Source organism: Manacus candei, unplaced genomic scaffold (genome assembly GCF_025592945.1).
Source record: "Manacus candei isolate 608988 ecotype Guabito, Panama unplaced genomic scaffold, ASM2559294v1 h1tg000033l, whole genome shotgun sequence".
Lineage (NCBI taxonomy): Eukaryota > Metazoa > Chordata > Aves > Passeriformes > Pipridae > Manacus > Manacus candei.
This window is the reverse complement of record NW_026138081.1, coordinates 13,909,434-13,931,152: the sequence shown is the minus strand read 5'-3', so window position 1 is coordinate 13,931,152 and position 21,719 is coordinate 13,909,434. Positions and strand designations below refer to the sequence as shown.

Genomic DNA, 21,719 nt, shown 5'->3' with positions numbered 1-21,719 from the left:
TACTCATTCTCATTTGCATAAAAGACTTATCCCAAATACAGACATTTTCTTGAGTGATCAACATCAGAGAAATTTTCTCTTTAAATATGATTATATGCACAAGGAAGAAAAACTTACTATGTAATGAGCATGACTACCACTTTTTAAGGGGGTACATAAGATAGCATCTAGTAGATACTTCTTGACAAGGTCACTACACAAAGCAGCAATAAATTCATTCAAAATATCTATTCAGACCTTTGGGGCATTAACTTGTGTATAGATTAATGTGTGAAAATCATAAAACCTCTGAAACTAATCATTTCAGCTGAGTCAGTATTTCATTTTGAGTCTGTCTAAATGAAGAAAGTGATATATGAAGTAAGAAATATGTTTGAAAATGTGTGACAATTCAAGTAAATTCTGTGGCCTAATCTCTAATTTCATTGTTATATATTGGGTGATGAGTATCTCTGATTAAATCCTCTTTAAGACTCAAGACTACATTTAAATTGCCGTTAGAAACTAGTCCTTTTCTATGAATGTGTAATAAAATTCAAATTTTTAAACCTTGATTGAGAAGTTTCCCTAAGCACTATCTGTTGAAAGGGACAATTCACATATATTAATTTAGGACCAATGTTTATTGTGTATTGAGAAATACATAGAAAATAAATCCAAATTAGATATGTTGCCTTAAGCAAGCAATGTTGCTCCTCTGCCTACCACAATGCTTTAATGTTCCAGCTAACAGAAGAAAATATGCTACAAACCAAATTTAGGCTTTTATGGTAGGTAATAGCACAGCTCCCAGAGGCAGCCAAGAGATGCAGTGGTTTGCACAGAAGTTTCTGGGCTCTGCTTCTTTCAGATTTTCTTGAGATCTTGTCAAGATTTCTGGGCACCTTGCCTGGGATACGGGAACTCCTGGGAACCCTCTGAAGGTTCTGCTGCTAAGAGGTAAGGCTAAGAACAAAGGGGAACCCTAGCAGCTCCTAAGGAACTCTGTCAACTGTCATTGATCAAGGCTTTGTTCCAGCTAACCTTGGACTGGGGAGGATCAAGCTCTCTAATCCTGTTAAGTGCCAGGCAGTTTATGCATCAGGGTGATGTCAGAGTTTAACTCCAGCTAGTAGCTAAGCATCACACAGGCACTTACTCACTCAACCCTGGTGGGGTGGGGGAAACAATCAGAAGGATAAAAGTGAGAAAGCTCAGGGGTTGAGATAAAGACAGTTCAATAGGTAAAACAAAAGCCAAGTGCACACAAGTAAAATAAAATAAGGAATTAATTCACCACTTCCTTTTGGCAGACAGGTGTTCAGCCATCCTCAGAAAGACAGGGCTCCATCACTCGTAATGGCTACTTGGTAAGACAAACATCATAACTCTGATCATCCCATCCCCCCGCCTCCTTCTTCTTCCCCCACCTATGATGTCATATTTTGTGGGATATCTCTTTGGCTAGTTGGTGTCTGTTGTCCCAGCAGTGTCCCCTCTTAACTTCTTGAGATCCCCCAACCTCCTCTCTGGTGGGGTGAGGAGTTGAAAAAGCCCTGATTCTGTGTGAGCACTGCTTAGCAATAATGAAAATATCCCTGTCTTAGCAATGCTGTTTTTAGGACAAATGTGAACATGGCCCCATGCTATTTGCTATGAAGAAAATTAATTCTACCCCAGCAGACTAGCAAGCTTTTCCTGTACTGCGTATACGTTCTTAGGTATGGTGATCACATGATCACACATCACAGTTTTTTCCTCCAATTCTGCAAGAATGACTGTCCATTTACTAATGCATTCTTAGAACCATACAGGACTTTGCAGGGAGGCTGCAGCTCTGCGTGTTTCTGGCTGTGGGGATTGTCCAAGACCTCTTGCTGACTCTTGGTCACACAGTCTTTTAGCGTGCAAGAGATGCCAGTTGTTGAGAAGCTGTGCTGCCAAGTGCTTTGTGTGGAGGTCAGCAGACTGCGCAGTATCAGAAGTTATAAGAAAGAGATCAACCAGATCTCCTCTGGGCTCTTCAGTTTCCAGACTCTGAATCTCTAACTGCAGGGGTAGAAAGATCCTGTACCTGTGAAATCAGAAATGAAGACTCTCATTGCAAAGAAGGCCAGAAGCTGATGATTTCTCCTACCAGAAGAAAAGGTCCTGCCCTATCTCCCAATTTGTAGTTACAGAAGAGGTTAACTGCCCTTGTAGCAGATGAGAGTCTTGGAGTGCTGTCAAATGGAGCACCTCAGATGGCTGAATCTGAGTCACACACATAACCACTAGAAGGAAGTAGTGAGCGACAATGGTAGGAGACTCCCTACTGCAGGGCACGAAGACCCTCATCTGCTTATTTGACTTGTCCCCTTGGGAGGTTTATTTGGTTGTTTCTTCATGGAGGTTTGCATTTGAGATGTTGTGGAGAGACTACAGAGGCTCTTCTGGCCTTTTGACTGCTACCTCATTGCTTTTGTATGTAAGCACTATTGATACTACTGGGGTGACCTGGGGAGTAGGAAGTCTTACCTGTAGGATTCTGGGTGCAGTGGAAGACTCAGTGGATCCAATGTGTCGTATAGCTTGTGGTGTCAAGAAGGTTTTGGTGTCTATGACCATGGGACCCTTAAGATGCTCAACAGCTCTTTGGAAGAGACAAGATCTGCTTGGCTACATGGGGAAACGTTATATTCAGCAGCAAGCTGGTCAGCTGAAACTGAAGTGGATCTTTGTGAGGTAGACATGTAAACAACTAAATGCCTGTAAAGCATGTTCTAGGAGAAAGCTTTCAAGCATGTAGTAGCGAATTAGTACACTTGGCTGCCTCTCTGAAGTGCCCCTGCACTGATGTGAGCAGAATGGACTGCAAACAGGAGTTAGAAGTCTCTGTAGTTACAGGGTTTTGACTTCATAGGGGATAATGGGGACATGGTGGATCTTCATACAGGAATGATCTCTGTGCTGTGCCTTTCTGATGTGATTTCAGCTGTGACACGTGTTTGTCAATATTTCTCTAAATTTTATGATCCTTCATCTCCTGATCTTCTGACAAACTGGTAACTATACTAGGTGGAAAATCTGATTGTTTTCTCCCTGCAATCAATTAAATGAAATACTCATCACAATAATACAGGCTATTTTGCAAAAAGGCTTCTAGGGTGTTTGAGTGGACTTATTACAGTCTCTCACCTTGATGTAATACAGGATACATAGTAAATGACATGGGTTTTAAGTAAAAGGTGAAATACTGCTTCATGGATACTTGTAGATGGACCAGTAAATGAAATAGAAAATAATCTGAAATTATCTGTAAGTATGAAGAGTTATATAACATATCTTTACTTGCAATACCATTTTCAGTATTATTTATGCCAGTGTCACTATAGATGTGGTTTATATACTGTAGACACATTGCTAGGGTACAGAATCAACATGGAGTATTACTGCAAATCAAGATGTTTAGGATGGTTCTGGATTTTACTTGAAAGTGTATATAAAAACAAGAAGTGAATGGCATGATAAACTTTGGTTCTTTACCTGTTGCGCCTTTCCTCTCCTTCCCCATTTGGCTGCTATTTGAGATTATCATCTCTTCTAATATCTGAAAGCAGCAATATCTAGGAAAAAGAATGTAAGTAAACACAGACTCCTGTAGGCATTTTCTCCCAGCTTTACAGTTAGTATGGGTAGTTTCGGATAAAATGGAAGCGTGTTAAGAAAATGAGGCTTGTGGCCTAAGAGACAACCAACACAGTAGAAAATAAAACTATGAATATAAAATGTAGTAGAACATGAATGTAGCAGAATATAAAAATATGCATTTTGCCTTATCCTTTGGCCAAAGGGAAGTAGGTCATACATGACATTTAAAAGCTGAATCTTAAAGTAGATAATTAAATGTTAAATTTCTAAACCAGTTTATGTGTTTGATATAAACAATCTCTGTTAATATTTAATTGTTAGAGGCCAAATTTAGACTATTTATAGAGTAACCTATGTAAATTTTCAGTCTTTTCAACAACATGCTCTGAGTGTACCTCTGTGTCGCATATTCATGAAACACATCCAACTGTCTTAGTGAAGACTTATTTTACTGTCAACATATCTGTGCCCCTAATTCCAAGCTGATATTGTAGATATTGCTTCCAAGAATCCAAATCTTATTTTTAACAAGTACAGTGAATGACTTCATGTTTACTGAGTTGAAATTTCTCAAGCAAATCAACATCCCAAAAATGCTATTTTAATTTGCATCAAATTAGTCCTACTATGAAATGTTAAATTCAAGTCTTCCATCTTCTAAATTCTCAATGGGCCAGGTGAGTTAGATAATGTATACAGAATTTTTTTCAAGGATTCTGTTAGGTATCATCCTGCCATTTTATATGCCATTCTTCCTGTTTGTTCAAACCAAACAAGTAGACTTTCAAGCAGAAAGGAAAAATCTATATCTGAATTAATTTCCGAACAAACTATACTCCCTTCTATGAAAAAAAAACTTTTTAGTTTATTTCTATAAACTCATATGGCTCCACAACTATTCTCAGGAACCTACCTACAATAACAGTTTCTTGTTATGGTTAAGTTTGTATGCTTATTCTACCTCTCCTTCTTTGAGCTTTTTTATTTCTTATGCCTGGAAAAAAAAAAAAAGAAAAAAAAAAAAAAGAAGTTGAAAAAGAGATCCAAGGTAAAATTTCAAAGAATTTAGAGGACATAAAATGTTGCATAGTAAAAATATAATTGTTTTGAACTTATTTATAACATAACAATTAGAATAGCATTCAAGAAATCAGTGCTATATAGGAAGGGTATGTATGTGTCATTTAATCCTCTTCAACCCAAAGGGATTAAAATACTTGTAACTTAAATATAAATCTACAAATGATTTAACAGTTTTTGAAATAGTTTCTAAACTTTGGAAATTATACTGTATCTCAAAACATACTTTTAACCAAAATGTCAAATACCAAGAATGAATAAAAAGTACAAAGAAGATTGGTACAAAGAAGATTTTTTTTAGAAGTAGTAGTAATTTTCCTTCTAATAAAGTATCAATCATTTTAAAAGAAAACAGAACAAAACAAAAAAAACCAACAAACTAGAAGGCCAAACTTCTATCTGAAGCTGTGCTCAGAGAAAACCCATCAAAATTAATGAGAGTTCCTAAGATACCTTTAGAGAGGGGGGAGAGTTAGGCTTAGATTTGTCCATTTATCACATTTAGTTAAGGGAGAAAGAAGCATTCTGTGATTAAGATACAGGGTTGGGAGTCAAGCAATCTAAGGTAAATGTTTTACTATAGATTTCCCACATAATCTGTTGCAAATCATTTGAATGTTCTGGGCCTTCTCCTCCTCAGGAATGCAGATTTTGCCCTGGTGTATTTCTAGTGATACTGTTGCAGAGAATTGAGGTCCAAGAGTTTTCATTTTTCAACTATGAAATAATTGAGAAAGTGATGTTTCTTATCTGCTTATCTTTGGCTTATGGATCTTCATTAATTCATATCTATGTATTCTTCTCTGGCAAAAAGTTGTAAATGTAGCACTACAGTGCTGATATATTGATTAACTGAATACAAGAGGCAACATAGTTCCAGGAAGAAGGCAAGTGCACAGGCTTATAGGAAATACAGTCTTCATTGTCCACTTACACTAGTGTGCTGTGTAACCCTGGCAATCATTTTGCTATTCTGTACCTCTTCTTTTGTGACTCCATCTCTTCAGAGAACAGACTTTTTTGCACAGGTATTGTATCTAAGAATTTCTTTCCTTAGTATAATCATACTTTATTATGGTTTCTGGGTGCCTCCTTAACACAAACAACACAGAAGAAAAACATTTTAGTTAGTTTCTCTTCAAATCTAGGGGTTTAAGTGCAAAGAGGCATGCACTGTGACAATAAAATTAAAATAGGTTAATACTTATTCCCTCTGTTAAAACAATTTTCCTTCTTCCTACTTGTAATTTTTTTTTGAAAAGTAGTCAAAAACATTTAAAATGTGAAGCTTTGAGTTCCGAGAACAATATATATAAATTTTAAAATGTATTCATAAGAAATTCAAGCAAAAATATTAGAAAGCTGTATTTGGACTGTAGTATTTTTTATTTGAATAGAAAATACAGTGCAAAATATTTCCTACCGAAATTTTCTTATTACTATTCATTGGAGACTTCCTTACTTTTGGATTTGTCAATGGGAACTTAGCTGCACGATTACGGTGCAGGAATTGAGTACTCACTATGAAAATGTTAATCTTGTTTAACTGAAACATTCTATAAAGTGCTAAGGATAGCTGGAAACTTACAAAATCGAATCCTCAAACCCTTATTCTGACAAAAATCTCTGACAAAATTCAAGGCAATGTGAGGTTTGCCTAGGGAAGACCAAATTTTATTTTTTTTGCCTGACTACTACAGGCAAATTCTCAAGTATTTAATGGCATAAACTCTAAAGAACTTGATCTATGCAGTGCTATTGATTCCATTCAAAAATCTTGGAAGGACTGCAATGTGCTTTTAATTCATCAGATTTTTAGTTCATGCTTCTTTTAATTTGCTTCTTTAAAAAGCATCTTTAGAAACTAGATTTTCAAGCTATCTTCAGCATTGCTGCCAGAACCTTTCATTTTCCTAGGTAATGCTATGTTTTGATCTGCTGCAGTTCTAAAAAGAGCACAAGGTACCATGAGAAGCACTAATAATTCATAATACCGTTTCATGATTTGGATTGAAAAAATATACTTTTGAAATGGTACACTAATGAAAATTCCTTGTAATGCTTTTGACGAGGGAGTTCTATTTATACAGAACTTTCCACAAGATAACTTCATGTCTGACATCACTACAATACATTTTGCCTGATGATTCCTGTTCCAGATCAAGTGTGTCCAGGAAGCTACTTATTAACTAAGTTATCAGACTAAAAAAGAATGTATTTGGTTTGAAGGCAGTAACACAGAGGAACAAATGTATTTCGTAAAGCCTTCCTCTTGACCTTCAGGAGACCAAAAGGCCCATTATTAAAAAAATCTGACAACATAGAAACAGGAAATACATTATTTTTGATTTTTTTTTTAGTTTCATGTACCCATGGACCCACAGTATTTTATCTAGTGATTGTTTTTTGATTCAGTGTTTGGAATCATGATTCTTCGAAGCCCACTGGAGGAATAATTGCTAAGGTTTGAATTTTCTTAATGGAGAGATAAGTACAAGAAGGTATATTTTAAATGAGTCAAAATATACAAAAAAATTATTTCTACAGGATTTGCCATATTTATTTGATTCTTAGCTATACTATGTCATTAAGGTGGTTTTTACTAAAATTTTGGAATACTTTTAAAACTAATGGTTCTAGATACTGCACAAAAAACCAATAAAATTATCTGACACCAATATACATGTCAAGGCTTGATGAATATTTTTAATTTTTAATTCTGTTTATGTTTAGAAAGTTGGACTGGACACTTGCCTGCTTAGGTCCTATCAATATATTTTTGGAGACCAAGTTTTGTCTTCAGTTTTGCACAATCATATATCAAAATTGGATTTCATGTGAAATGTAAGGTAAACATCACATATCTCAAGAAAGCAGTTGGCTGTTTCTTGAAGTGTTGTGCCAATAAAAAAATTATAATTAAGGCCTTCACTTTAAGATTCAATTTCTCAGTTAAAGTACAGTTTAACAGAAGTTTTTATTCACATTGGATCATAAATGGGACATGGCAACATAGAACACGAATATTTTATTCATAACTACAGATTATTGAATTGCCTAATTTACTGTGTTTATTAGTAACTTAATTAGATTGTCTTTAAATGACTGGGCTGTTAGGTTGCAACACAGCTGAAAACATTGCAGTCTTCACTTTCTACAATTTGGTTGCCTTAGCTAAGCTATTTGCTTAGACTTCTGCTATAATAGGCAACAAATCAAATGAACAAATTTATTGTAGATATGTTTTTCACCGTTATCATTGACTAGACAACTGATATATAATTGCATAAAATACTGGAAAGCTACTGACGGTAGTCCAGAGCAATCAAAACCCTAAAGTGAACTTCTGCCCAGAATCACGCTCCAGCAGAAGGCATCTGTCTGCACAGACAATATGGACAGTCTCCTAATTCAAGCTAGGGGCCTAAGTATAGCACATGTAAGTATCCTTCAGCAACACTAGAACAGAATTTTATTTTTGTGGACTCTCGATCCCTTGAGGTGTTCAAGACCAGGTTGGATGAGGCTCTGAGCAATCCTGTGTAGTGAAAGTTTCCCAGCCCATGGCAGGGAGGATTGGAACTAGACAATCTATATGGTCCCTTTCAACCCAAGCCATTCTGTGATTCTGTGATTCCATATTCTCTTCTACATTTTAAAATTATATCAGGAATAAGAAGTCCCCACTAAGCTCTGTAGATGACAATGATTCAACTTCCATGTAAAAGTTAAATGTTTCCTCCAGCCATCTCTCTGTGGTGTGCTCAGTGATTTGCTGAGAGATGCCAATAGAGGTTGTCAGCACCCTCAAAGTAGGAGGGGAAAATCAGATGGCAGGGCAAGAAGGAAAAGAGGAATTGTAAATGCTTTTCTTCAAAGACAGTTGACAGAGAACTTTGATCTAGTTTATACATAAATGGAGCTTTGAAGAGCTTAGATATTCCCTACCTAATTGGGTGCTAAAGTTCATTATCATGCTCACAGTCCCTGACTATTCTAAAATTTGATATTTTTTTCTAACGTTGATTTTTATCTAAAAAGTACTGCAATGACTTTCCCAGAGGCAAGTTCTACCTTCTGGAGTACAAAGTAACATTTTTGATTTCTAAAAGTGGTAGACTACAGTATCTTTTTCTCTTTATCATTGTAAGTTTGGGGGTTGTTTTTTGTGTTTTTTTTTTTTTTTCCTCTAGTGAGATATCATTTGAATTATGTTTAAAGTCTGAACTGCCATGGGGAACTACTGGGATATGATTGTGTTTGTCATGTATTTTCCAGCCGAAAAAGTGAACTGAGGTGGCAAGTTTTAGCTCACAGTGTCTGCTGTGGAAAAGAACTTCAGTTCTGCTATAAATGTACTGAATTGAAATTAAAAAAAATACAGTTTATAGTTTTAGGGGTCATATAAAGTACAAAATTTACATTAGCATGTTTGATATATTAAGAAAAAACCCTTTAAGTATTTGAAACATTTCTGATAATTGGAATATATAGAAATGTGTTACATATATAACCACAGATACTTAGTTAAAGAGAGATGCAGTGAAGAAATTTTATACGCAATAATTTCCTATAGATGCCTATTATTGCTGTAAGTACTAGAAGGATTTAATAATTTATTACAGTCCAATTATTTTATATTGTCATGATTAAACTCTGGCTGGCAACTAAGCCCCACACAACTGCTTGGTCACTTCCCACCAATGGGATGAGGGAGAGAATCAAGAGTAAAAGTGAGAAAACTCATGAGTTGAGATAAAGACAGTTAAATGAGTAAAGCAAAAGCTGCATATAGAAACAAAGCAAAACAAGGAATTTGCTCACCACTTCCCGTGGGCAGACCTGTGCTCAGCCTCCCTAGGAAAGCCGGGCTCCATCACACATAACAGCAACTTGGTAAGACAAACACCATAATTCTGATCATCTTCCTTCTACTTCCCCCAGCTTTATAGGCTGAGCGTGACATTATATGGTTTGGAATATCTCCATTGTCAGCCGGGGTCAGCTGTCCTGGCTGTGTCCCCTCACAACTTCTTGTGCACCCCCAGACTCCTCATTGGCGAGGTAGGGTGAGGAGCAGAAAAGGCCTTGACCTCGTGTAAAGGCTGCTCAGCAGTATGTAAAACATCCCTGATATCAACACTGTTTCCAGCACAAATCCAAACACAGCGCCATACCAGCTGCTCTGAAGAAAATTAACTCTATCCCAGCAAAAACCAGCACATATATAGAGAGTAGGTTGATAGTGAAGATTAACAGTAAAACCAGTAACCCTAATGAAACTATTAAATGAGTCATACAGAATTAGTTTAGTTAAAGAGATTAAATTTTTAAACTATTACAAAACTAGAGTTTTGTGTGATCACTACTAGTAGTAACCATGCAGACCTTTACTTAAGCAGAATTAGGTGTGCTGAAATCAGGCTTTAAAATACTTTGCACCTGTCAAATAACTGTTATCAGTGACTTGCTCCAATATTGCACTGAGAACCCATCGCACAAACACTTGTTGCATGTTGTGTTTTTGGGGACTACAAATGAGCAAATTAGCTTCTTTTGTAGAGGTAATGATAAATACCAGATCTAATTTTTGCATGACAGTGTGCAAACAGAAGAGTAAAAACAGTGGAAAAATTTGAAAATATTTTTATTTTGAAATCTACTAATTCCTTTTTCTCATTAGCACACCTACATTTAAAGATAAATTCAAAAAATAATTTTAGTGGATTTAATGGTAATGACATTGGATGCAGATCTGTCCTTTTAGATCTGACTTTGAGACTTTCAAAATGGTTGGTTTTAACTGGAAATCTTTTGTATATTTTTTTCTTTATGTTTTGAAGTGTAGCTCTAATATAGCCTAATATGTTTTTCTATATGGATATTTTTTCCTTAATTTATTTTACAAGGCAGCAAGAATAGTCTGAAAATGATGGAAGCTTCATAAGCACTTTAAAGAAAGTCCTTTCTCTTAGAATATTGTTTTTCATTAACATTGGTCAACAGATGTGTTGTAGTTATACTAGGAAGGGTGCTAATTTTAACTGTGACAAAGTCTTTTTTATAAAATATGCTTTCAGGCAGCTGGTTCATTCACTATTTTTCCTCTGCAAATGTCTTCTTTTTAAGCAAAGAAACCACAGTTTCTGTCTGCTGATTGATTTGAAAGATGTTTTTCAAATATACATAGCTTTTCAAAGCTCCTACACATTTTTTTTTAAAAGTGACTGCTGGATAGAAATGATCCTTGTAGTAGTGCCACTTCTACTGGGAAAACAGGGAATTAATTCAGCGGTTATTAGACATCAAAGAATCCAAAAAGAAAGGCATTAAAACACCCTAATTGTAATATATCCTATTACTGATATTGGCAGCTGACTAGATATCATAATTTCTACCATAAGACATAAATATGGAGGAAAAAAAAGCTTTTGTAATTTCTGCTGTTTGTAAATTACTTTTTGGCCTTAAATTGCATCTTACTAAGCAAAAGTAATTTTAACTAAGAATTTTTAATTAATATTTTTACTTTTTAATGAAAGTCAAAACCATCAATTTTAGGCAATTTAAAATGAAAAATTGTGGTATTTATAAAAGTACAAATTAAACTAACATTATCAATACTTTTTTTTTAACTGAGTTATCCACAGAGGGGAAAAAAAATAGAATGAGTCCAGTCCAGAACTGAAAATATCAATATTTTGGTCAGATGCCAAGGTCAACCCAGCCTATCCAGCCCTTCCCTCACTCTTTCTCCTCAACAGAACAAAGAGAGAAAATAAGATGAAAGAGCATGTGGGTTAAGATAAAGAGAGGGAGATCATTTACCAATTCCCGTTGCAGACAAAACAGACTCATCTTGGGGAAAATTAATTTCATCTACTGCCGATTAAAATGGATTTGGATAATGACAAAGACAAAATTAAACCATCATCTTCCCCTTTCCCAGGCTCAGCATCACTCCTTAGCTCCTGATTCTTCTAACTCCCTCCACACCTTCCCTGAGCAGCGCCTTTCCTGAGCTCCTTCCTGTCCACACTTTTCCCTTGCTCCAACACGGGCTTTCCACTGGTCACAATTCCTTCAGGAAATACCCTACTGCTCCAGCGCGGTGTCCTTCATGGGCTGCGGTGTGGATGTCTGCTCAGTGAGGACTTGTCTGCAGGAAAATACCATCTCCACTCCACAGGGGGCTCTTTCACAGGCTGCAAGGGAATCTCTACTCTGCCTGGAGCAGCTCCTCCCCCTCCCCACTCCTTTGTTGACCTTGCTGTTCACACTGTTGTTTCACAGACTTTTTTTTTTTTCTTCTCTGCTCAGCTTTCTGTCATTTTTACCTTTCCTGAAATATGCTCTTAGAGAGAGTTTTTTTCCTCAGGTTCTTTGGGAGTTGCTTTTAATCTTGCAGCCTTACAACTAAAATTATTTTCCTTGTCTTTGTTATTTTCTATTTTCCAATTTTGTTTTGGTTTGGTTTGTTGTTTTGGGATGTTTTGGGTTTTTTTGTGTGGTTTTTTTTTTTTTTTAACATAATTTTCTTTGTTACTTATTCTTCAACCTCCTCAATATTGTCCCATTTTGTTCATCAGAAATTATTTTTTCTAATCAGCCTGACTTTATTCCCCTTCCTTTGGTCTCATCACTTAAAATCCAAATGTGTTTCCCATATTCACTTTTTGAATTAGCAAATCTTTTATTGCATCAGAAATAGCGTCTTTTTTTCAAGTGGGTTTTCTCTTACAACTCTCTGAGGGGTATATTCTCAGTAATACCCTACTTGCTAACTTTCACATTTAATGTGTTTTCTCTACATAACACCATAAAAAATGGGTTGTACTTCCAGATCGAATGTATAGAGACACGAGGAAGAGAGCCTTCAAAAGCTATTATGGTTATTCAGTAAAGACTTCTGCATAACCCTGTTTGTTTACAGCATTTGTTAGTCTTCCATTTTGATATACATTTATCCTTGCCAAGTAAAACCACATTGAAAAAGGTAAATATAAGTCATTTGCTCAAACTCAGACAGTACTGGAATAATAATCTTTAAATTTCTCATTTTGAACCAAGAAAGCTGCTGTTATCTTACAGACTCATGTATTTTTTTGAAAATGTATTAATTAATTAATTTAGAAAACTTGTTTGTTTCCCTAAAGTAAATATCAATGGTTGTTTAAGGAACCTTCCATTCAGGGAAAATGAGTAAACAGTCCCATTTCAAAACTACTCATTAGTGGTTGTGATTAATTAGTGTGAGGAATAATGAGGTATCTGAACTAAGAGTACCAATAAAGAAATTGATTGCATGAATTCTTGGATTAATAAAATCCAATTATTCTCATATGTAATTGGCACAAATTTTATTTGTATCTCCTTTTTAATATGTTTGCTAATGCCATCAGAAAGTAAACAAGACAAACTAATTGTAAATTAAAACAAAGTTCAATTAAATCTCAAAACCCTGCCAAACCAGCTTTGTGTCAGATTAGTTCAGAGTCCTTATTTATCCATGAATGCATTCAAAGCTAATGGACACAACAATACTCATTTATGAGTGGATGATATGGAGAAACAGTATCTTTCATGTCTGTGGAGAAAACCAGGTTTCTGGGGTTTGTAATGGTGCAGATTTTTCAGTGTGAAATCACAGAATTTGTTATATGAAGAACTTTAGTTGTTTTTATTGAATACATAAGATTGATTTACAGGATCTAAAGCCAGTCAACAATATTCCAAGAAAGCAGAGGAATTTTATTTTTATTTCAAGAAGACTATTAAATTGATTCCCCTTTGTTTCTGCCAACAGGTTTTGCTTTGTTAATCATCACTGCAGAATAAGATGAGAATGATCAAGAAATGTTTTTGACAAGAGCAATCTGAATTAGAATTAAAAAATGTCTCAAAAAATTGTCATGGGTTGACCTTAGCCAGATTCTAGGCACCCACTAAAGTCGCTCTGAGCTGGGAGAAGTCACAGAGGCAACCCAAAAACTCAGCTTGGGGTTAATACTAAAATTTAATACTAACAGGATAAGATCTAAAGACTGAGAAATAAAACAGTCTTAAATACACTTTTCACCCACCCCTCCTTCCTTCCATGTTCTCCCTCCTCCCCCTGCAGCGGGGCAGGGAGACAAGTCCACTTCCTTGGACAACAGGTCTTCCAAATCTGCTGTCCTGTAGGTCACTCTTCCATGGGCTACAGGGGGACAGCCTGCTCCACCATGGTCCTCATCACGGATTACAGGGGGAGCCATAACTCCAAGTCCTTCCCCTGCTCTTTGGGGTCCCTCCCAGGAGTAACAGTCCTTGACGGACCTCTCCAGCGTGGGTCCACTCCTCAGGCAGCAGTTCTTCCATATCAACTGTCCCGAGGGTCACTTCATCCTTCATAGGATGCAGTCCTCCGTAGGGTGAGTTGCACTGATGTGCAGCTGCAGCTGCACAGGGCCATGAGTCCTACCCGGAAATAACCTGCTCTGGCGTGGATTTTCCTCTCCGCCCCCTCCCTCCGCAGCAGAGGAGGTGGCAGGGCCGCCCAGGAGCTTCGGTCAGCTCTCCCCTGGCTCGAAAAAATTATTCTGCGCAACAAACTTGTTCTTAAATATGTTATCACAGAGGCACAATTATTGGATCTCCCTTGGGAAGCAGCAGGAAGTTCCTCCTGTAGCCAGCTATCATTGGCTTCACTGGGAGGGAAACTTCTAGCAGCTTCTAACCAAAGCCACCCTATGTAGCCCCCCACTCCCTGAAAAAAAACCCCAGCCACCTCAAACCATGACAAAAATGTAGATATGGAAGAAAAAAATAAAGTAGTTAGATGTTCTGCAGCACTTTACTAAATACATTATTAAAAGAGTAACACTTTTAGGGATAAGAGAATGCTCTCTCACTGTGAAGGTAATGAAGAAGAAGGAGGAGGAGATCATGACAAGTTCCGTTAAAGAAATGTCTACTCAGGAAAGAGGTGAGTAATGTGTTTGGTTTTTTTCTGAAGGACTACAAGAATTATTCACAAAGTAGGACCTGGTAATAATAGGAATCTTTAATTATTGAATATCTATTAACCAAGGTTCAGAAAACTCCAGAATTTTTTTGGAAAATCTTGGGATCAGCATTATCATAAGCTGTAGAAAATTATCAAAAGGTGAACTATTTTAATTAAATTTTGATCAAAAATGCTAGAATAACAGTAAAAATTATTTTCAGTAGTGTTTCTAATTTTAAGGATAGAAAGGAGTGACAGCAAAATGAAGACACTGGATTTCAGAAAAAGCAGATCTCAAAGACCTGAGAAAACTCATTGTTAGGGACGTTGAAGACTATTCTGAGGGATAAAGCAGACCTGGCAGATGTTTAAAGGAACCATATTAATGCAACACTGGCAAATTGTTCCATATCAGGAAAAAGACAAGAATCCTAGTAAGAGATCAATAGGGTCATATTAGGAAATCTTGAGTTTTCTAAATTTAAAGATTCTGAAAACACAGGGAAAAAAAAAAGGAAAAAAAACTTTGAAGAAGTAACTCAGGCTTATAGGAAGAAAATAATAAATAAATAAATAAAACAACTTAAAACATGAATTTACATCCAAGAAAGGACTTAAAATAGAACAATAAGATGTATAGAAAATAAGATCTATTCCTAGATGAGAGAATATAATTACTAATGAAGAAGAGGGTTAAAACATTCAACTCTTTCTTAACTTCAAAATAAGTAAATAGTCTGTCAAAATAAGTAAATTGTAACTGTATAATTAAGGGAATTCATTTTAGCAGATTACAGGACGAAAATATTTATTGTTTTTCTTACCATACTTGAAACTCAGATTTTATCAACCAGTGCCACAAGAAAAATGCAACAGCCTGATTACAGCAAGAAAGACTTTTCCATTATGCATTATGTATATTTTGTTTCTAAAAAAACACCCCAACCTATTTATTTGCTTTTAACAGACTAATGTTTATGTCTGGTTTGAGAGTATCCAAATTCACAATACCATCATGAGTCATAGTAGTCACTATTATAAAGTGAATTAGGACTTACCATTTTTTTACATGCCAGACAAAATGGCTGTTATTACTTGAATTTGTTTTTGTTCTCATTCAATATTTGTGTAGGTGGGAAACAAGAAGGGACTCCATGTTACCTTTCTGAATAAGAAATACTAAAGACAGTCCATTCACTGAAAATTTTTACTTTTCAACATTTGAGAAGTTCATTGCACTCATATAAATAAATATGTGTAAGTATTTACAAATGTTAGTGCTGAATAAAAAAGGAAGAGTGAAGGAAAGAAGAAATATCTTTTTCAAGAGGAAGAATGTAAAGACTAACTATGCATAGGTGGTTTTAGAGGTATAAGATAGCATTTCTTTTTTTAGGCTCTTTTGTTGTTTTAATGTACTTTAAGTCTGCATTAAATACCTATAATTAAAAATAAAAATATCTGCTCTATGAAACTGCATGTTCAAACTGTCTGAGACTGTTTTTAATGAACTGCAATGAACATAGCAATCGCAGATGTTTTGGTCTGTTCTTGCTTTCTCTACTGCTTTATTAATCCATAGATAACATACCATGATTTTGTTGTTTTTCCACTGCTGCTGTTCAAATAAATTTGTTCCTTTTTTAGATTTTCTTTCCTGTATAGAAATATAGTCAGTTTCTAAAGTTGTCACAAATACACAGGCCTAATGCCTTCCTGATCACTCAGAATCCGTGTCAAAAAAACCATAATCCTAAATAGAGATGGTCTGATACCATGCTAGAAGATATTACTGTTGCTAAATTTAATAAAATGAGATTAACTTGCTCTCTATATCATGTCCAAGATCACATTCTTATAACAATCGAAAATGACACACTGAAACCACAACTGATATGCAGAACTCGGAGACTTGATCCTCAGTTCAGTAAAAACTCTGCTGCTGAAAGTCATCTGCTCCTCTGTTGCACTCAGAGCACAACATCTCTTTTCTGTGTAGTCAGGTTGAAGACACATTTCCAACTCTTTGATACACTTCCCAACATAACTTCAATGTCAGAGCAAGCCCCCTTGGTTTCTTCCTGTAGGATACTATGCCTTCAGTAACTGTGATTTTGTCCAAATTCTCCAGAAACCATGGAAACAACTGTGCTAAAACTCCTAGTTTCTGAAGAAATAATGTGATCAAAAACAATTACGCTGAATCATGAAACCTTATTTAAAAAAAAAAAAGCAATGTTATTGGTTAACTGAAATACACTCTACAAAGTCCTGCTGTTTACAGCACCAAGACATATCTTAACCTGGACTCACTTAGCAAAGTTGTCTGCCTTGTTTGCCCAAAGAATCTTAATTTGTCTGTTCTCATTTACTGTAAAAATTAATAGCCAAGGTGTTCTCATTTGACTCCCTGGCTTCCACTTGTTAAAAACATGATGTCTTGTCATCACTCCCCAAGATAGGTGGATAGCTCTTCATTTCTGTTCAGAGCAACAGAAGCACCAACATGCTCTGTTTTTCACTTTTCTCAGAGGAATGCTCTCCAGCAAAGATTTAAGTCATTTAACTCAGGTAATTTTAGAGGTAAGTGAGTACACTCGGTCAATTATCTTGTTAAGACAAACATTATAAAACCTCTCCCTATTGTACATAAGAATTTAATTTTCCCTACAGAACGGAAGAAGTAGATAACCTGTGTTACAGAGAAAACTTAAAAAATGAAAGTTCTAGAAGTTCAAGCAGTAAAGGAGCTTCTAAAAGTTTAAAGGCTAGACTATATCAAAACATCATAATCTTTGGCTTCTTGAAATTTCCTGGAACCTGAAAAATGTCTTGTGGAAGTAAGGAGGTTGATTTTTCATTTTGTATAATTTTCAGTTAAAGCCGATTTTCTCATATTAAATATGAGCACAATTTTCAAACTTACAGAAAATAGAAATTATGTTAAAGTCACAAATTTTGTGTTGATAACATTCAGCCATCATTTTTCTCTAGTTTTTTTAAGGTTTACTCAGATGAGTCATACAGATGCATGCATAGGAAGGTTTATTTTTCTGGTGATGTATTCTTGTGGAGGCACAAAGATGTCTATGAAACCATCTGTAACCAAAGCAATATTAATGGGACACTTGGAACACAGTACATTTGAAATACTGAGGCAGAGTTTATCACAAGTTACCATGAATTTGGCAAATTCTTAGTCTTCCATTTGAGTGAGGTAAAAATCACTCATGAGCCTGTCTGATAAATAAGTAATCATTCAAAAACCCAGAACATTTCTTTTTTATTTATCTATTATTTTTCATTTATTAAATGGAATCTGCCATGGGAATGTATTACTCATTTTAAAAACTGCACAGGTTGGCCACATATGCACAAACTCTTTCTCCCCACTCTACAACAACAAAACTTCCAATAGTTCTTTGACAAGGTTATAAAAAGCCAAGGTTTATCAGCTATAATTCATGAAGTCTTTTCTAGAGTGCTATGTTAAGGATGCAGAGTATCAAACAGAAAAGTCTAAAGAAAGCACAGTTTGAGGACAATATGGTTTTTTTACTAAAGGATACCAAAGATAATATACTAATGATAAGGATATTCTTTTTCTACTAAAATCTTGTCCTTACACTTCTCTTGTCACTTTTCTGTTCCCAGTGCATGCAGTCTTTCAATAAACATTTAGTTAGCAGTGAAGATTGAAAATAACATGATAATTGCAGCATGCCAACTATCAGTTGAAGCAGAGCTCCTCTTTAATCCTCTGCAAACTCGTATCTTTGAGATCCCACTAGGACCAACTTCATTGTGAAAAATAAGCATTGTAAGCATTATAATGCACTTGCTTTGTAGTTCATATTTAACCCAAGCACTGATCTCAGTAGGCCCAACAGTATTCTGGTGTTGGTTTACTGTCAGAACAATAGAACGTAACATCATACACACATATAAGTTAGCAATTCAGGCCAAATTTTCCACTGATTTCTGATTTTGCTGCTGAACAGGTTCAATTGACATATATTTTTCTGTATGTGTTTTAAAGTATATTTGCAAATGTTTCAGTTGTGGAATGCTTGTGTCCCTAAATTTCTTCAATAACCCATGATGAGAGATATTTTCTGCCGGGGTCTGAATAACCCTCGGAGAAGCCTTCCATTGTTTAATGAACATAGAAGGAGTCTAGAAAAACTAGTGTTCATATGACAAAATTAGATGTCATTTTTTTAAATTTGTTTTTTAATTTAGGCCAACCCAGAATACCTTATTTTTAAGTGACTACAGGAAAATCAGGTATTAAACAGCTAGATGTTCATGGCTAGATTCTCTAGTCACTAGCAAATTACATATTAAGAAATCTAGGTCATATTCACTTTTCTACACAGAAATCCTACAGCTCCTGATGCAGAAAACAGAGTAGATTCAGGTATCTCTTTTCAAAGCTCTACGGTGAAAATGCAAGACAACAATCCTGAGAGACAACACTGGGGAATCTGGTAAATAGAGTTTATTTTTTATTGCTGATATTTATTTTAATTTTACCTACTGATCTTATTTTTTTTGTCAGCCTAAATCTCAAATGCTTTGAAAGTGTCACAATGCAGTTAACTGATCTGGCACTCAATAATTTTTATTGCAATTGAAGCTCTTCAGTTAATCAGACATAAACTATTTGTCACCTTTTTAAGCTACTAGCCAATTTATAAAAAAGTTTCACAACAAAAAAAACAAAACAAAACAAATCAAACAAACAAAAAAACCCCCAAAACAAAACACAGAGAAGAAGCCCACTAATACAGATGTCATCTTATAGTCTAAAGGAAACCACACAACTACAAGGGTTGAGAAAATTTTCGTGTGCAATGTGTGAGTTTTGATAAGGAAGGCCAGTATTAGAATTTGTGTTAGTTCTATCTTCTTTTGATGACAAAGCGGAACATACAAGACATTCGTCAAGTCATAAACCAGATTCTCATTCTCTTAACAGAGGTTGTTGAAATTCCTAAAGTAACTCTCAATTAGTAGCAGCGGGAGGATAATAAGTTCACTTTTGTGGTTTTTTTTTTATTCAGGATAAATTGCTAAAAGGCAGATATAAAAAAAAGGTTTTCTATATTTGAGATGAGATCCACTTTTTTCCCTGAGAGGTTTGCTTTTTTCCTACCTAAGCTTTTATAAGAGTGAATCATGAGAACTTTCTCTGCAATTATTCTGGTTTGGGAACATTTTCCTAGGAACTGACAGATATGACTTCTAAATTTTCCTGACTAGGTGCATAAGCAGTGCTTTCCCCTATGATCACATTTCACTTTTCTTCCTGAAGAGGATGGTCAGTTAAAATGTAGGCATGTAGAACTAATGTATGTTCAAAGGATCCTAACTTACCTTTATAACTTTCAGGTTCAAAAGGTTATGCAAAAACTCAACCCCTTAAAGCAACGAATGTCTTCTTCAAGGACTGAGAACTCTCAACTCTTATTCAAAAATGACATTCCAGCATCAAAATTATCTGAACTGGAAGAGACCTTAAGGATCATCCACTTTCAACCCCCTTGTCGTAGGCAGTGACAGCTTTCAGTTGCTCAGAGCCCCATCCAGCTTGGCATTGAACACTCACAGAGATGGGACATCCACACTTCTCTGGACAACCTGTTCCGGTGCCTCACCGCTCTCACACTAAAGAATCATGAAAACAAACATGAAAACATCTCTTGTTCTCATCATGAAAGAAAACATAATAATTATGTTTTAATACACAGAGTCAGAATCTGTGCTGTAACTATATTGACACACATCCAGAACCTGTTTCATTCCTTTCTGTTTATGTTGATGCAATACACTTTGCGCCAAAGCGAGTATTTCAAACAGAACTATTAGCAGAATTTCTGACAAGATTCTTCACAAAAGTTAGCAATAAGTTGCTAAAAATATAGCAATGAGAAGATGAAGACTTGAGCTTGATGATCTGTATAGCACTAAATCTGCAATTTCCAAACCCTCTGTCTGACATAAGAGATTCCTCTAAATCAACAAGACAGGAAAACATGCAAACACAATGTGCATTACAACACAGACTCAACCTCTCTGCTATCTTCACATCTTATAGAAAAGAAAGGAAAAAAAACCAGTCAAACATGATACCTGCCTTTAGTTCTACTTCCAGTCTTTGAAACAGACATTAAAAATAAAGCCCTGATGAAACATTAATGTGTTAACTCTACTATAAACCGTTCCTTATTAGCAGCATGGTTCTTTGTTACATTTCAATAAGCTTTCAAAATCAATAGCTGCCAGTCGCACCAGTGGAAGTTATATTAAAATTTATCTGGTGTTTTTCTTTTACATACTGTGAAAGAACTCTGCAGTGTTTCAACAAAACTCTTTACTTGTTTTCTGTTGAACAGATATTCATGTCCTCAGCAGAAGGGAAATCTCATTCTGGGCGCAGCGACATGGATCACATTGCCACAGCAAATTATTGTAGGTTAGTTCACAGCTGAATTTTACCCTGATTTACCCCAATATGCTCATTTTAAATAGCTGGAGTACTGAGTAGAAAATAAGCTTTTTTCCTCATCTAGTCCAGTCACAATTTCTGTTACAGCAAGAACAGAAAAACATGACACATAGTACTAAAAAGTATACCCAAGATTCTTTCACCCATGCTTCTCAAAGGTGCATTCAGTTTTTCTAGCCCATTAACACATCTTTTAGAAGAAAAGCAGAGATGATCTTGACAACTCTTTTACACCTATGCACAGTAGATTTCATTTTTTCCTGGAAAGGATGCAGCTGAAGTGTTTCATGGTTCTTCAGAGACATAGGGTAAGGATAAGCTATACAAAATACTGAGGTATTACCTAAATAGAGTATTCTAAACTACATTACCAACTCCACTCTCACAGTATTTGTCTGCGAAGTGATCACATCTTGTAGTTGTGGTCAAAAAACTCTTAGACCAGAAGAGTTTCAGGGCTAACCTGTGCCCAGCTCATGAGTTAACTGCTCCAAGTTTTAGCTAAGCCACTAAATATCACAGGCCTGAGAA

The 21,719-nt window shown here is 35.7% G+C and overlaps 1 long non-coding RNA gene across 1 annotated transcript; it reads left to right on the top strand.

Annotated features, from left to right (window-relative positions):
• The first annotated feature begins 745 nt into the window (after window positions 1-745).
• On the top strand, window positions 746-13,934 carry LOC127472833 (uncharacterized). The gene is made up of 4 exons (XR_007905183.1): window positions 746-1,545; window positions 1,784-1,938; window positions 2,035-2,127; window positions 13,496-13,934. It is a non-coding gene; the product is annotated as an uncharacterized LOC127472833 (long non-coding RNA).
• The last annotated feature ends 7,785 nt before the right edge of the window (window positions 13,935-21,719 follow it).